The 15,206-nt window shown below is 41.3% G+C and overlaps 1 protein-coding gene across 3 annotated transcripts in view; it reads right to left on the bottom strand.

The window, feature by feature from the left end:
- Positions 1–10,665, bottom strand: part of MPP7 (MAGUK p55 scaffold protein 7) — a 147,452-nt gene extending 136,787 nt beyond the window's left edge. For 2 of the 3 annotated variants that reach the window (XM_059841146.1, XM_059841168.1), the window contains exons 1-2: positions 10,549–10,665; positions 6,057–6,133 (exon numbers count right to left, since the gene is read on the bottom strand). The gene's annotated coding sequence lies outside the window, so the exon portion shown is untranslated. The remainder of the gene's footprint in view (positions 1–6,056; positions 6,134–10,548) is intronic. The other variant, XM_059841161.1, reaches the window with a different exon arrangement.
- Positions 10,666–15,206: the final 4,541 nt, after the last annotated feature.

The raw sequence follows: 15,206 nt of genomic DNA, 5'->3' as shown, positions 1-15,206 counted from the left end.
AGGTCAGATCAAGAACTCTCTGATAAGACATCAGCAACAGAGAAAAAAATCTGCCTCACGTTGACTGCCAGAACACAGCCCAGTTTAGCTACATGGAGGAAACATCTCAGCATCACTTAAGGAACTACTACAAGGAGAAGTCCAAGCCAGCCTGACATTACTGTTTGTTCTCTCTTCAGCACTGTCTAACAAAGAAAAGGAAACAGAACAAACACTGTGCCCCATGACAATGCAACTTATTGATTGGGAACCATTGACCTAGGCTGTGGTACCACTACATCAATTCATGTCAGGGCTGAAGCCAGTTCCATACCTGGTGATCCAAACAGCTCATCCCTTGACCCTTTAGAAATAGGCTTTTATTTAAAGTTCTTACCATCCATCCTTTGTTACAAGATTCCTGCATGATCCAGTGGATTAGCTGAGCTTTTCCTTTAGCTTTACTATTTCCAGGACTACTTCTCCATTCCCTTCTGGCATAAGTTCAGAAAAAAATTCTCCTGAAATGTGCTGATTCTACTAAAATAATGGCAAGCATCTGACATTTTCCTTTCTGCACCTCATCACTCTCTGCTTTTTTGCCTGGCCTGAGAAAGGTTTCAATGACGAGGAAGGTGGGGAAGACTCATTAGGGAGAGAGGTTTGATGCAACAATCATCTGAAACTCAAGGTCAAATGTTTCCCTTGGTAACAGCTGCAGATGCACATATATAACCACACACATTCAGTCTTCTTGCACTGTCTTGTACTTAAACACATACATCATGAAAGAATTTTTTGTACAGTAGACGTGCATATGAGGAAGAGTTTATGCGTAGAAACATCCAACCCCCCCCCCCCAAAAAAAAAATCTAACTACAAAGAGGAGAAAATATGTAATTTCCCATGTGTTTGTAACTTCTAGTTTCTAGATTTGTGAGTCGATCTGCAACATGTAAACACTGGATTTGGGATTACCTTTCCTATTATAGTAAAAAACATCACAAGATTTAGCACAAGGTAATTAGACATTAGGCTTTCAGTCAGGCTGTGACATGTTCTTACTTCTCCATTGGGAAGGCAGGCTGTCACACACACCCATATCAAATCTTATATCTCCAGTCAAGCATTCAAGTGGGGAGATAACATCTTGGCATACTACTCAAGAATGAGTTTTCAAGAAGAAGAGGTCATATTATTACTTACTAATTCAGAACGATAAATTATTTAATGCCTCTAAAAAGCGTTCCAAGAACTACAGAGATCTGTTTCTTTCTAAAGGCAGCAAAATATATACAGAGGTAGAGATATATTCTCTTAATTTCCACTATTCAGGAGATGATGTAAGGAACAACAGTAGAGAGACATTAAGAGTTGTTAAAGCAGAATCAAAACCTAGCCCTGTTGAGGGAGGAAGAAGGTGACAATATGCTTGTCATATGTGTGTGATGACCAGCACGTGGGTTGGAAGGCCCACACTAATTGGAAGGCACAAAGAGAAGGTTTAGCCCTTTGCTCACTGTCCTCTCAAATGCACACCTAAAAATAAGGGAAATCAGCATTTGAATTTGACCTGCCAGTGAGTGAGAAGCACCCCAGTACTAGGACAGGGATGAAGAAGTCTGGCCTCTGTAGTGAGGACACTGTCCTTGTAGCCAGGGAGCCAGAAGCATGCTGGAATCCTGCAGACAGACAACAGCAACTCCAACCACGCCTGTGCAGGCACTGGAAGAAAGACACACTCTTATTTTTATCCCACTGCTGAGTGACCTTATGAGCCGCAAATTAGCAGCTAAACAAATATCTAACCATAAGTATCACACACAAGATGAGATTTGCTTTTAGAAAATTGAGTGTAACTACATTTATTACTTATATCTTTACAATGTGGGCAAAAGTAAGAAATCACAAAATGTAGCTGCTCTGACACAGTAAAAACTGTTCATACAAACACACTGAACAGAAGGTCCAATTACTTAATACTTCCCTGTTACTATGGTCTGTTAGTGCTAGACCACATTAATGTGCATGCATGTTTTCTTGTCAGCAATCTGGAGATATTCCATTCCTATTACTGAGGTGATTTTTTCATAGAATCACAGAATGGTTTGGGTTGGAAGGGACCAAAGAGATCACCTAGTTCCAACTCCACTGCTGTGGGCAGGGACACCCCCCACTAGATGAGGTTATTTAAGACCTCATCTGACCCAGTCTTGAACACTGCCAGGGATGAGGCATCCACAACTTTTGTTTTTTCTTCCTGAAGTACCCACCATCCCAACTGAACAGCTTGTGAAAATGTACATTTTCACAATGACACTACAGGTCACTCTATACTTTCACCTGTGATGACAGCAGGTTTGTTTTAATAAGCTGCAGTGTTTTGATAAGTAATGCATGTGTCTTTTGAACTGATACATACATTTAAATATTAATGCTGTATCAAAGCTAAATGAAAGCTTTAGAGAAGGCAGAGCAAGGGATTTAATAAGGTAGGACATTTAACTACCTGATGTAAGTTAGCAGCACTTAAAATGGTGAGCTCAGTCCTTGGATAAAGAAACCAGAATACCTCTTGTTTTCTTTCAAGTGTAATTGCTATTACCCATAGGAAGTCAAGACAGCTATGTGTAATTCATTAAATAGTGTGGTAAAGCTGAAAGTCTGAGGAGTAAAATACAAATTCAACATTAATGAAATGACAATTTACTCAACAGCCATCACATGTCCACCTACACAAAAAAGCTACAGAATTAAACACTGTGTTACAATTGCTGTCTGCCTCCATTCACAGAGCAGTTAAACAGACTATTTACCTAAACCTATCTTCCTACAGGATGCTTTAGTTCCGGACCCTAAAAAAAGCTAACACCACCCATGCTTTGCTGGCCCAGAAGTGAACCACTGGGGACAGAGTTACTGGATCGAGATGACCCATCTTCATATGACACATGTTGGTTATGGTTCTCTGTACTTTTTTACAGTCAGTTAAGGTGATAATAACTAACCAGAAATGAATTGGGTCACACACACCCCATAGACAACTCTTCTCTAAATATTAAAAGAAAAAAAGCATTTGGCAAAATTTCTTACATTCCCTTGGTGTTCTATGACTTATTAAATATAATTAGCAGATCAGCCAGCTTCTACTGTGAGAAAAGGTTACTCAGTTTGCAAACCTTTCCTAATAGCTATAACCTAAGACTCCTGTGCTGTGTGAAATGTGTGGGCTTGTTTTCTCTCAGAATCCAAATATTTGTCATATTAATGCCTGCACGTGACTCTTTAAATCAGGTATCTACAAAAAAGTATGTTTTACAGCTCTGTTAGAGTATCTTTCTGTATCTAAAATATTTAACATCTTCCACAGCCATGTCAGCTGAAGAGTCTTCTTTTCAGACAAATTTCTGTATCAGTTTCTAACACCCTTCTGTTCCCATACCAAGCTTTTTTTCCTTTGTAAAGGAAGGTATTTAATAGCCTTAATGCATCAATGTGACCAAGTTTAATAAAAGGCCCTAGTGAGAAGGAATATTCATTATCTTAATTAATAAGTAATAAATGCATATGTCACGAAATCAGGAGTTAAGATAATGTTTAATACAGTAGAAAGTGTTAGAAAAGTTTCCATAGCTTCTGGGAAGCAAAAGCCTCCACAACTGGCACAATGAAGTTTTCAGCTTTTCTCCAGTTGCCAATCTGGTCATTTAACTCCCAGTAAGTCACTTGTCCCTTTTAACTTCCCTCCTCCAGTAACTGCCTTGTGAATCCTTCCCTTTGTGGCACTCACAGCACAACTTTGCACATCTAACTGCTCAGGAAGACATTCTCCTCTCCTGCCGCAGTCCAGAAAGCTGCTATTTCCAGGGACAGTTTCTTCCTCAGTCTGGCTGACAGCATGCCCACCATCCCCTAGAAGCAGCACCTTTCAGCATCTCTAAACAGATGGAATCTACAACAGCATTCAACCACCTACGTTTGCAAGTTGCAGCCATGATTCTAAACAAAGGAAAACATCTGTCTTTTCTGCACTCAATACAAAAATGTGTTTGCTTGACAACTGATCTCTATCTTGCCTCAGTACTCAGCTGCTGCACATGACTTTTGCTCTCCATTTTAACCATCAAGATTTCTTGAAGGCAGCCAGTCTTCCCTGGGAAGCACCCAGGGTGTCTCGCCAGGTCCCACGGCACAGACACATGACTCTCACAGCAGTCAGATGAGGGACCAAAGGCACCCTTGAGCACTTGGCTCAAAGCATGCCATTCACAGTTTTATCCTCTGAGGTTTGCTTGCCATTTTGATACCCTTGCTCAGCTTGCTCAGACTGGTGGAGGCAGCTGGAAGGTGGTCCAAGTCACTGTCTGTATCATGTTTCAAACACTCGACAAGCTTTCGAAGCAGAGAGTCACGAACTGCAGCTCAAGCCCTTTCAAACTTGTTGGGCTGTAGTATTTGTAGTGTCATTTCAGTACCAAGACAAAGTTTCTAGCACGTATAATTTTGATGTTTTAAAGTCACAGATTTGGATCCTTAGAGAAGTAACCAGTCTTTGAGTGAGAAGCCTACAAGCTGTGGTACTGGATGTTCCCATCCTCACAGAAATTAAATGCTGGGACTGAAGTTACAGGTTAACTCGATGTGTAATGGAGGTAAGACAGATTTGCTGAATCAGTTAACCTTGGAGACCAGTTAGCAAAAGGCTCCTTTCAGGGTCTCTGGGATTCCCAGATGGCAAGAGAGCAGCAGTAGTGTGAGGACAGAGTGTGCCCCGGGCAAGACAGCTAACAAAGGGTTGCTGTTTGTCTTGGTGAGAGCAGCACTAACTGCCTTGGGCTGGTAGGAGGGAAAGCACTAAGGGAGGAGCAAGGATTTTCAGATATGATTTAGAGTAGCGATTTCACACGTTTGTTAAGCTTTAGCCTTCATTCACCTTAACTAGGCAGCAAGCTGCTCAGGGAGAGGTTGGTTTTGGTCACTTCTCCAGCCTTGCTGGTTTCAAGATGATGCAGCCCTGACGTTCCCCCTTCCACATGCACATTTCAGTTACAATGCAATCCTAACACAGAAATTCACTGTGTTCACAGCTTCCCAAATGACCCAGATTACAATGAGATAATTAACTGCTCATGAACGGCTATTCACTGAAAACGTCTATCACAGTATCTCTTCAGCCACTGAAAATCTTCATTAGTGTATCTGTCAAATCTCTGAAGAAATTCAGGACTGTTTCTTTAGATTCAGAATTAGACCAGATTTAGTTCTTGTTTTCCAACTCTCCTGGACCGTGATAAATAAGCAAAGCTTTTTATCAGCTGAACTTGTAAGGTGGTGTTTAAACCACAAAAAACCCTCCCTATATGCCAGAAGAAGCTTCTGATTCAGTCACATCGATGTGTGAAATAAATATACTTCACCCTCATGTATAATTAGCAATGTCAAGTCTGTTTCTTTAGATAGCATTCATGGCATATTGTCTGCGAAACAGCAGCTCTGCACTTCGTATCTGAAACTACTTTGTTCCTCTCAGAACAGCTTCACTGGCTAAACCAAGCTCAATCCACTAAACAATACATTATGAAAGCAATAAAGGTTTTCTACGATCTTTTTATACATGGATGTGTGCGCTCTCAAATTCTGAGACACAATTAGTAACTCTGATGCAGTTTTACTCTATGCCTAAACTTGCTACACAATTTATGATGCAACATGTTTCGAAGTCAGTCCTCACTAACTCTTGGCTGTATTTGCAATACTTCCCTATTTTTTCAAAACTTCTCCTATCATATGTGATGAAATACCATAAGAAATTTGAGTCATTCTTGACTCAAAAAAGAGGCTGTCTTTACAAGACAATAAAGCAGTACACAATTAGACAACACACAATACTTATACCACAGAACGGTACAACACTTCCACAACTTTATTTATTAATACTAAACATGATATGAAATTATTCTTGGTCTTTAATACTGACCTACACACATCTATTTATTGCTTGGGACAGCAGAAAACAAGCAACAGCCTAATTCAGTATCAGAAAACAATGAGCAAGAGTCATCACAAGGGAGTCCTACCTGGATAACTGTTTTCACTTCAAGAGCACCATAAGATCATGCATTTTTCAGATTGCCAACCTGATTGTCTATGGAATCTGAAAGAAAAGGGAAAGGGTAATAGTAATGTGACATTCTAGTCAGTATTAGACATACTACATATTTGCATTTTTTTCCTTCTAATTGTTAGAATAAATTTAAATTTGTTAACTTCCAAATATCTGATTCTCTATGAAACTCTGCAGAAACAAGAGAAGTCAAAAGACTTATTTTAGCTGGAGGGAGAGAGGATTTTAAATTGCGTATTTATTCTGCCTCCACACTTGTCCTAGATAAATTGGTCTTAAAATTGTAATTAAGCAAAATAATTATTTCAAAATGGGTACAGGTAAGCTTTATCTAACATATAAACATCTGTAAGACTTCAGACATAATCTCATTTATACATGAACAATATGCAAATTCTGATACAAAATTTTAGGCGTAAACCTTCTACCACTGCACTGAATGTGCCCACTTTAAGAAGCCCTTGAGTATTTGTGACTTCTTGCCTGTAGTAAAGATGCTCATTTCTTTGCTTCACCATAGCTAATTACTCTGCTTTGAAAGTTACCAGTAAGCTTTAGACCATAACTGGCTGTGCACACCAACATCGAGCAAATGTCCATTATGCAATGCCTACTGCTCCAACACACTGAGAACACCCCAGGTCTCCCCTCGGCAATAAACTGCAGAATTGGAGCAGCAGACCATGGAATACACGTAGAGGCAGTCCTGGTGTGTGTATGAAAAGCTCCTGACAGTCAAAACAGGATCAAGGCAGGCCTGCTCCTTCCATGTTCATGTGTCACCATCTCCTCCGCACACTGCAAACTACAGTACAGCTCATCTCACCCATTTATATTACATATAATATAATCCTCTTTAATATGGTTTTTAGTTACAGTTTATGGACTGATTCAACTATTATCTTTAAATACTGATGTCACTGAGGATAGAAACCATGAGTTCATTCCATGAGCTTTTTGCTGCAAGCTTATTACATCACTGACCAAAAAAACCCAATAAAGACATTGGCCACTGTAGCAAGATGTGATTCCAAGAGATTAAATAGACTGAAAACCCTTTTATATTAGCAGCTCATCTTTTCTTTAAAGATTACAACTGTGAGATAAGATTAATTCCAGCCATGATTCATAATGCAGATTGATAAAACATTTTCAGAACAAAATCTGTAGTCCCAAAGACTAGTCTGCTTAATGATGCTGGCTTGAGAACACACGGAATCTGTTAGCCTACCAAGGTAGGGGGAAAATTCAAGTTGTGTTCTTTGGTAGTTAAGCATAATGAAAGCAGATATCCAAGAACATCAAAATTTTGTGCATATTCAGACATGCCTTATTTTTTATTTCTGATGGGTTTCCCTTAAATACAAGAGTGTCAGCTAAAATAAAGAGCATGTCAATGTATCTTTAATCTATTTCTGTCTTTGAAAACTCATTTGTCAAAGAACTTAACTGAACACTTTTCATGGTAACGCTCAAAAACGATTCACTAAAATACAAAAACATGGCATCAGAGCCGTTCTCAGAACTGCCATATGGCCAACGTGACACGGGACAGAGCTAGTGGTCTGGGCTGTCAAGGGCTTTTAAGGATACTGCAGTGCAAGTTATTTGAAGTGTATTAAGTAATGTTAGCACTCTGTCTATTTCTGCAATACAGGGCAAGGTACTGTATTAGATAAGTATATGATATCACTTGTGATAGAAATGTCCACAATCTACTGAAAGCAGGTATAAATAAATTCAGCTTTATTAATGTACTTCTAAGACTAAAATTAGGAGGACTCAATTTAATATACTCCATCTTTTCTTTTACAAACAAAAACCAGCAGCAAGCAGGAGATGAGGTGAGGAAGAATACACACACCATAGCCTGGGATTAAACTGCATTAGCACAGCTATGTGGGAAGCTTTCATCACTCCTACACATAATTCATGTAGTTCTAGATGGTCAAACTTGCTTAACTCACTGCAACAACTTTCCAAAACGTACTCTACAAGGCAACTAACAGACATTTTGCTAGCAGCAAGACTGGATTTTTTTCCTGCTTCTCTACTCATTATCATAGCAAGTTCCACAGTAAAACTTAAAAAGAAGAACTAGCTTGGAGGAAAGACACTACTGAATGAGTTTTTATAGATCCATTCTACACCCTTCCTCATGCTAGAATTAAATGACAGGCTCACGGGTGGCCCAGGTGCTTGGCACACAGAATGGGAAGATTCAGTGCACGAAAGCAGAACTAAGGCTGGAGTTTCAGTGAAAGGCAACATTGCAACATCAGAAGATGGGAGTTGCAGCAGATCATCATCTTCGTGAGAAGCACTGTATCCTGCAAGGCACTCAGGAAAGGACTGGAAGTTGCCACTTAGAAAACATACTTGTGATCATTTCCTATCCGATGTTGGGATGTTAACAAAAATGCAAATAAATTTACAAAGTAATAGCACACTCCTTAGCTTGCTTTTTCTGTACCTGGTATTGACTTTTACACTGTACTTTTTAAAACCTACAGCTCCAACATGTGCCTAATTTAAAATTTAGCTTCCTAATGACATGCTTCTACACAGAAAACATTTTACTACAAACACAAAAACGCAATACTAACTCAGGTTCAAGGTCCATCTGACACAGCGTCCTGTTTCTAATAAGTACTGCTAGTGAGTGCATGCAGAACAAGAACAGAGTAAACATACAGCTACCATTCCTTGATGTACTTTGCCAGCTGACAGCAATCTGCAGCTCTGGGATTTCCCATCTCTTTTTAAGTGTACACATGTAAATATAAACACATTCACAATAAAGTCCAAACCTAGTCAACGTCTGAAATAGTTTAAATCAAGTCCTCAGCACTTAGGTTACTGCTTTACTCCTTTTCATGAAGATGAATAAACTGGCACAGTTGAAACTGATGACTCTCATTCACTCATTTCCTAGCTCTGCATGATTAAATCACAAACCCTAAATTAACTGTTGCTTTAAGACAGCTTTTAGAAGCTACATGAAGTCACACACCCTGAATGCAAAAACTCTTAATCCAAACAGGGACATCTAGCAAAATCCTAATGTTAATTCTAAGTGAGATTATAGATTTGATCATCCACATCAATTAAGGACAAAGAATACTTTCAGTAAGTGAATAACCTACTAGTAAATTAAGTAAGGTATTTCTATAAAAATAGCCAAGATATAACATCCCTGCATAAAAGAGACCTGATGGATGATAATACTTCATACCAAAATTCTAACCACTATATTTTTAAATTAACACCTACAAAACAACATGCCTCATTAAAAGGCTCCTGATCTAAGTAAACTTAAAATAAGATCTCCAGACCTCATCCAAAAAAAACTAAGCGTAAAAAACAAATTCTTAATTCAGCTACCAAAGATAGCCATGAGGTCTAATGATGTTGATCACCACTATCCAGACTGTTCAGTCTTCCTCAAGGAAGAATTCTGGTGCTGGGTGATATGGTTTAGTGCTTTAGGGGTTACAGTGATAGTGCTGATGGGTTCACAGTTGGACTTGATCTTAAAGGTCTCTCCCAACAATGCTGATTCTATGACCACTGAAAGTTATTGCGCCTGAAGTTATTCTATGGTTTATTTAGAGGGAATAAAAAGCAAAGATATGGCAGGCTGTTTAAGAAATCAACTCAATTAAGAAGCTCTGGAAGCACAGAAAGGCACGTTGTTGAAAACACAGGTAAAATAAAACGAAGCTAGGAATTCAGAAGTGAAAGCACACAAGTAGCATGCAAAGGCACCTACTGCTCTTCCCAGCTCTTTGCTCAAATATCATCTACCTTCTCCACATGCAACACGCCAAATTAATAGCTATTTATTGCTCCACGCAGATTAAACGTAGGCATTAACAGGAGCTGGCCTCACAGGTGAATTAAGTTATTACCAGCCAATTCATAAAAACGCCTCCTGTTCCCGATACCCCATAAATTGAAGTTGATAGGTCTCCAGAGCCCGGCTGCGCAGCCCGGTGTCCCTTAATGGCTCAGTCACATCCATTACTTGCCACAGCGAGCTCTGCGCAACGAATCCCGGCAGCCCGGCAGGTTTTAAAAGCCGGAGCACTCGCCGTGATTAGATCCACCGTGAGCTCCCCCGCCCGCTCTGGCACGGCCGGCGCTCCCCGCGGGGGGGTCTCGGGGAGCCGGCGCTGCCGCACTGAGCCGCCCGCCCCGGGGAGCCCCGCGGGCAGGGGAGCGGCTCCAGGGGGGCCCCCCGGGGAGGCTGCGGCGGCCATCTCGGAACCGGCGCCTCCTCGCACCCCCAGGACAGAGCGGCCACAGCCCGGCACCTGCCGCATCCCCTCGCTCGCCCGCTGACCCCTCCCGCGGAAAATCCCTCCGGCGCCCTGCGAGCGCCTCGGTGCCCCCCGCCGCGACCTTCACCAGCTCGCGGACCCCCGCGGGGCTACGGTTCGTACCTGCGACCGGGCCTGATACGCGAGTATGGCTCAGCTCCGTCTACCCGCGGCTCCGCTTGCCGCGGCTCCGCATCGTCGTCGCCGCCGCCGCCGCCGCGCTGGGCCGGGCCGGGCGCGCCGTGCGCCGCCTACCGGGGCGGGACCCGAGGAACCCAACGGCCGCGCGCCCACGGCCCGCCCGCTCTCAGGGCCCGCGCGCCATTGGCTGGCGGCGGGAGGGGCCGCGCGGGGCCGCGCTGCCATTGGCCCGCGGCGGAGGCCCGCCCGCGAGAGCGCGTGATGCTGTGTGGCGGGGCTGGGCCGCGGGTCCCGCGCCGGGAGCCCCCCTGAGGGATGAACCGTCCTTCGGGATGAGCCCCCCCCGAGGGATGAACCCTCTCACGGCGTGGCGAGCACGGGCCGCGGGAGCCCCGTGGGGTCCGCCGCCGGGGCTGCCAAAAATTCATTACGGCTCTGCCCAAAAGCGAATGCAAAGCTCTTCACGCACTAACCATTTGTGCTGTTAAGCTTCTTCCTATTTTTGTTTATTTATTATGCCAGTGTATTTCAAGTCTTTGAGTTAGAACACCTTTGCATGCACATTTTTTCCTCTTCAAAAATTTGCTAAAATGGTTTGCTGGATATATGAACTCTCATCTTGTTCGGACCTTTTTAGCATAGAGTCCTCAGACCTTGCGGGCAAAGGTTGGAAAGCATCGGTCAGGGCTGTGCACAGTGGAACAGCAGTGATCTGCAGCAGCTGTTTGTCCAAGCCCGGAAAGGACTGGTGACAAAGCAAATTAATTCATTTGCCAGCTCCGTGCCTTCTGTTTAATGTGCATGCTAGCAGTGAACCGCATTCTTTCACTGCGATCCAACTCTTTTGTGATAATGCGACGATGTTCCTCTAATGTTTATTGAAAAATATCCTTAAAAGGTGCACTGGGAAAACAATACTTCGGTTTGCTTCTCCTGCTGGGTTTTATTTCCTCCTGTTTTGTTTCACTCTGAAGCCTCAGTGTTGAACCAGACACGATCCCTCAGGCTGGGTCCGTGTGCCTCTGCTGCGCTCCCAGCCCAGACCTGCGGTGCTGCGCGGCCGGGGACGCCGCGCTGCTCCGGGAGGGAGCCAGGGCGAGGAGCAGCACAATTAAAGGCTATCAGTATGCGGGTGAGAGATGGACAGGGCTTGGCAGCTGGCAAGCTGGGTGGCTTCCCCAGAAGAAGAGGCTACATTCCTCCTTGTGCATGAAAGAACGTGACTTTACTCTTTTGGTGAATCTCCTTTTAATTAGTTTGCTTTTCATATAAAATATGCCAAGGATTCTTTCAGTCTTTTCCAAGCAAAAGAATACACTGGTATTATAAATATGTATGTTTACAACAGCAGTGCTGTCCAAAATCCACACAGCTCAGCTTTTAGCGCACTGGACTGCCAGCCTGCAGAAGTACTCCCTAGTCCACAGCATGCTGTACTGATACTAGTTCCTGGCTAATTTCTTCAAAATTTGTCATTACAGGTGGTTCTGGACAGCTGTAATTCTCCTGCACTGAGAGAGGCCTTTCAGCATTGTCTTCAATCAGCGTTTTGAATGAAGTGCTTAATTGTGCCAAAAATTCATTGCAATACGTAAGCAGTTCCACAAGACTAGTTTCTTACAGTTTCCTCTCATGTCTTTTATTACTAGACATATGGTTCTGTAGTGTATAATGCAGCTACTCTCATTCAGCTTCCTTTGACATTTGTTCCTATTCAGTTTAAAATTGCAGTATTTGACATACTACATGATTACAGGATTTCATTATGTTGTCAGTCATTTTTTGTTTAGATGAGCAAATCATTAATAATTACTTCCCTTTTATCCATATCTTCAAAGACAGGATATGGTCCTTCCTTTTGTGATCCATCAGCAGCTGAAGCGTTCCTGAAAGGAAACCTGTTGAACATACATGGTTAGTTTTTGAATAAGGTATTCTCAAAGCCAGTAGAGTAATTACAGTGCCTAGAAAAGCTAGACACATCAAATGTAGCTCAGTTCCTGGATGAATACATATTTTTTGTGGGTTTTGAGATCAAATTCTAGATATTCATCTCACTGTCCTTTTAAAGAAATGTTTCACAAGATTAAACAAATGCTACGCTAATAATTTTCTTCTTGTTATGCTGAGTAGCACCCAAGTACTTTTTCATATCTTAAGACAACCCCATTTGGAAAATTAATTCAAAAATAAATAGTTCTGTGTTCTGATACTTTATATGCAAGCTTTTAGTTGCAGTCAGGCTGTTGTTGGAGAAATTTAAATTCCCCAGGATGAAAGCGCTGACAGACACTAAGCAACAGAACTCCAAAACACGACTTCCAGTCAGAAAGATGAATTGCCATTGTGCCCATCCATGTATTTATCCTTCCTTTCCTATTGTAGGGTTTGGCAAGAGTGAGTTTAGCCCTCTATTGGTTTTGAAAAAGGGCGTTTTCTCCACAAATCCAAAGCAAAGCAGCTCCTGTAAGCTGAATACTCAGTAATAGCAAACATGATGAAACTAAGGAGACAAGGAAGAACTTTCCACAGATCAGTGCTTTTTCCAAACCCAGGGGCTTTTCCAAGACATCTTCAAAGAACATTTTTCTACATGACTTTGGTTAAGAACTAAGCATCTCAAAATCATTAAATCAGTCCAAGTCTACAAGCCAGACTAGAAAAAGATGGTTAGGGAGGTCAATTTAGGCAGGTTGAATAACCTGCTCCTTTTCATTTTCTCCCAGAGGTTTTTCTGGTGGAAAATGGCAGGAAGAAATAAGACACTTCAGAAGCTGTTGCGACACACTGGACCCCAAAACAGTTTAGATATGACTGATATATCTGGGGTATTTTCTTCTGTCTTGCTGACATGGTTGGAAATCTGCAGAGGCAGCATCCCACATCTCTCTCAGGGGGATGCAACAGTAGAAAGACATCTCAGGTGGTACCATGTCTGCATAGCACTGTACACATTCCACCCACACAATCTTCCTGGTTTCCTCTAAAGATTTAGCCCATCACAAGGTGTTGGCATCGCTCTTTTCAGTTGCTAAGTTGTTTTTACAAGGCAGTTAAAAACATATTAAATACTTTTCTAAAATTATTTTTCCATGCAGGCAATTGCTGTATTTGGCACAAAGATATTATATGATCATTAATGGGAAGTGAAACTGAGCCAGTTTCTCTTTAAAGTGTGGCCAGCCCTGTGGGACAATTTGAGAACTCCTGCTTCAAATATGTTTAGTTGTGTATGTTTAGAAACTGCTTTGGTGTTATTCACCTCCTGACACTGACACTTTTGCTGTGCATAGCTGAGATTCTTGCATAATTTAACAGAGCCATCTCAGGTGTCTCCCACTCTGCCCAGCATTCAAACTGTGTTCTCTGGGCTGGGGCAGAGTTTAAGAGTTTACCTGACTTGCTTGTTTAGAAAATTTTCTAGAAAACATGTTGGGTGGGTTTTTTTCATTCACATCTCTTTGATTTGCTCCAGAAATATTTATGACAGCTGTCTCCAGCCAAGTTTATTTCCTTGATTTTTCTCTGATGTGAGTATAAACAATAGTATTCCATTCTTCATCTCAAATTCCAACATTGTTGGTGCAAGTGATAGTCATAGACGTATTTTTTATGTTGCATTTTAAATACTTGCTTATTTTTTTGTGTTACTGTTTCATCTTCATAGTATTCCAGCAGACAGGCTTGTGGATAGCACAAAGGACTGGCTTAATGGAACTGGAACCAGCAAAATATCTGTTTCAGTCATTGCAAACTGAGGATACTGGAAAATATAATGTTTCAGTCATTACAAATCAAGGATACTGGAAAATATGTTAAAATGGTTTCATTTATTAAAGGCATATTTAGTTTGTTTTCTCACTTTTTCCTATTATAATTGCAAAACCTTCTGATTTTTTTTTTGTTCAGCAATACTCTGAAGTATTGCTATCTAGGTATAGTAAATGAATTATACAAATTATTTTTTTGACAGAAAATGCACATTTTTTGCCTGGTCTTCCTATTACAGATGCAACTTGTAGTAACATCCTAGTTTGTTAAAGCAAAAAATGCTCTAGAGATTCCAGATTTCGGACTGATACAGTAGAAATCTGTCATGCTTGTGTAGGGCACATGGAGCTTGAATACAGTAGTAAAAATAAATATTGAAATATGTTGAACATTATTTTTTGTTGGTTTAGGTTGAGAAATTTTTCTATCTGCTCATAAGGTAATTTTAACTTTCTTCTTTCATTATATTTATAAAAGTCTCAAAATACATCATTTTTTTCCCTTCACCTTGTAAAATTTTTCTGTCTATAATGTTAGTCACGGAATACTAGGTTGGAAGGGACCTGAAGAATTTTCTGATCCAGTCTTTCTTGGCAAAAGCACCTTCCAGACCAGATGGTCCAGCATCCTGCCCAGACTAATCTTAAAAGTGTCCAAAGTTGGGAAATCCACCACTTTTTTTGGGAGATTATTCCAGTGGTTGGTTGTCTTATTAAAAATATTTCTCATGTCCAATTGGAATTTCTGGGGATGTAACTTGTTCTCTTGACTTTACCCTTTGACTTCTCTATGTGTCTCATTTTAAAAACTGACTCTCCATCTTCTTTGTAGCCACCCGTTAAAGACTAGAACCATTACCTCCATCAGGT

The sequence above is a fragment of the Haemorhous mexicanus genome, chromosome 1, assembly GCF_027477595.1.
Source record: "Haemorhous mexicanus isolate bHaeMex1 chromosome 1, bHaeMex1.pri, whole genome shotgun sequence".
Classification (NCBI taxonomy): Eukaryota; Metazoa; Chordata; class Aves; order Passeriformes; family Fringillidae; genus Haemorhous; species Haemorhous mexicanus.
Note: the sequence above shows the minus strand (reverse complement) of the source record. Positions and strands in the feature narration are given on the sequence as shown.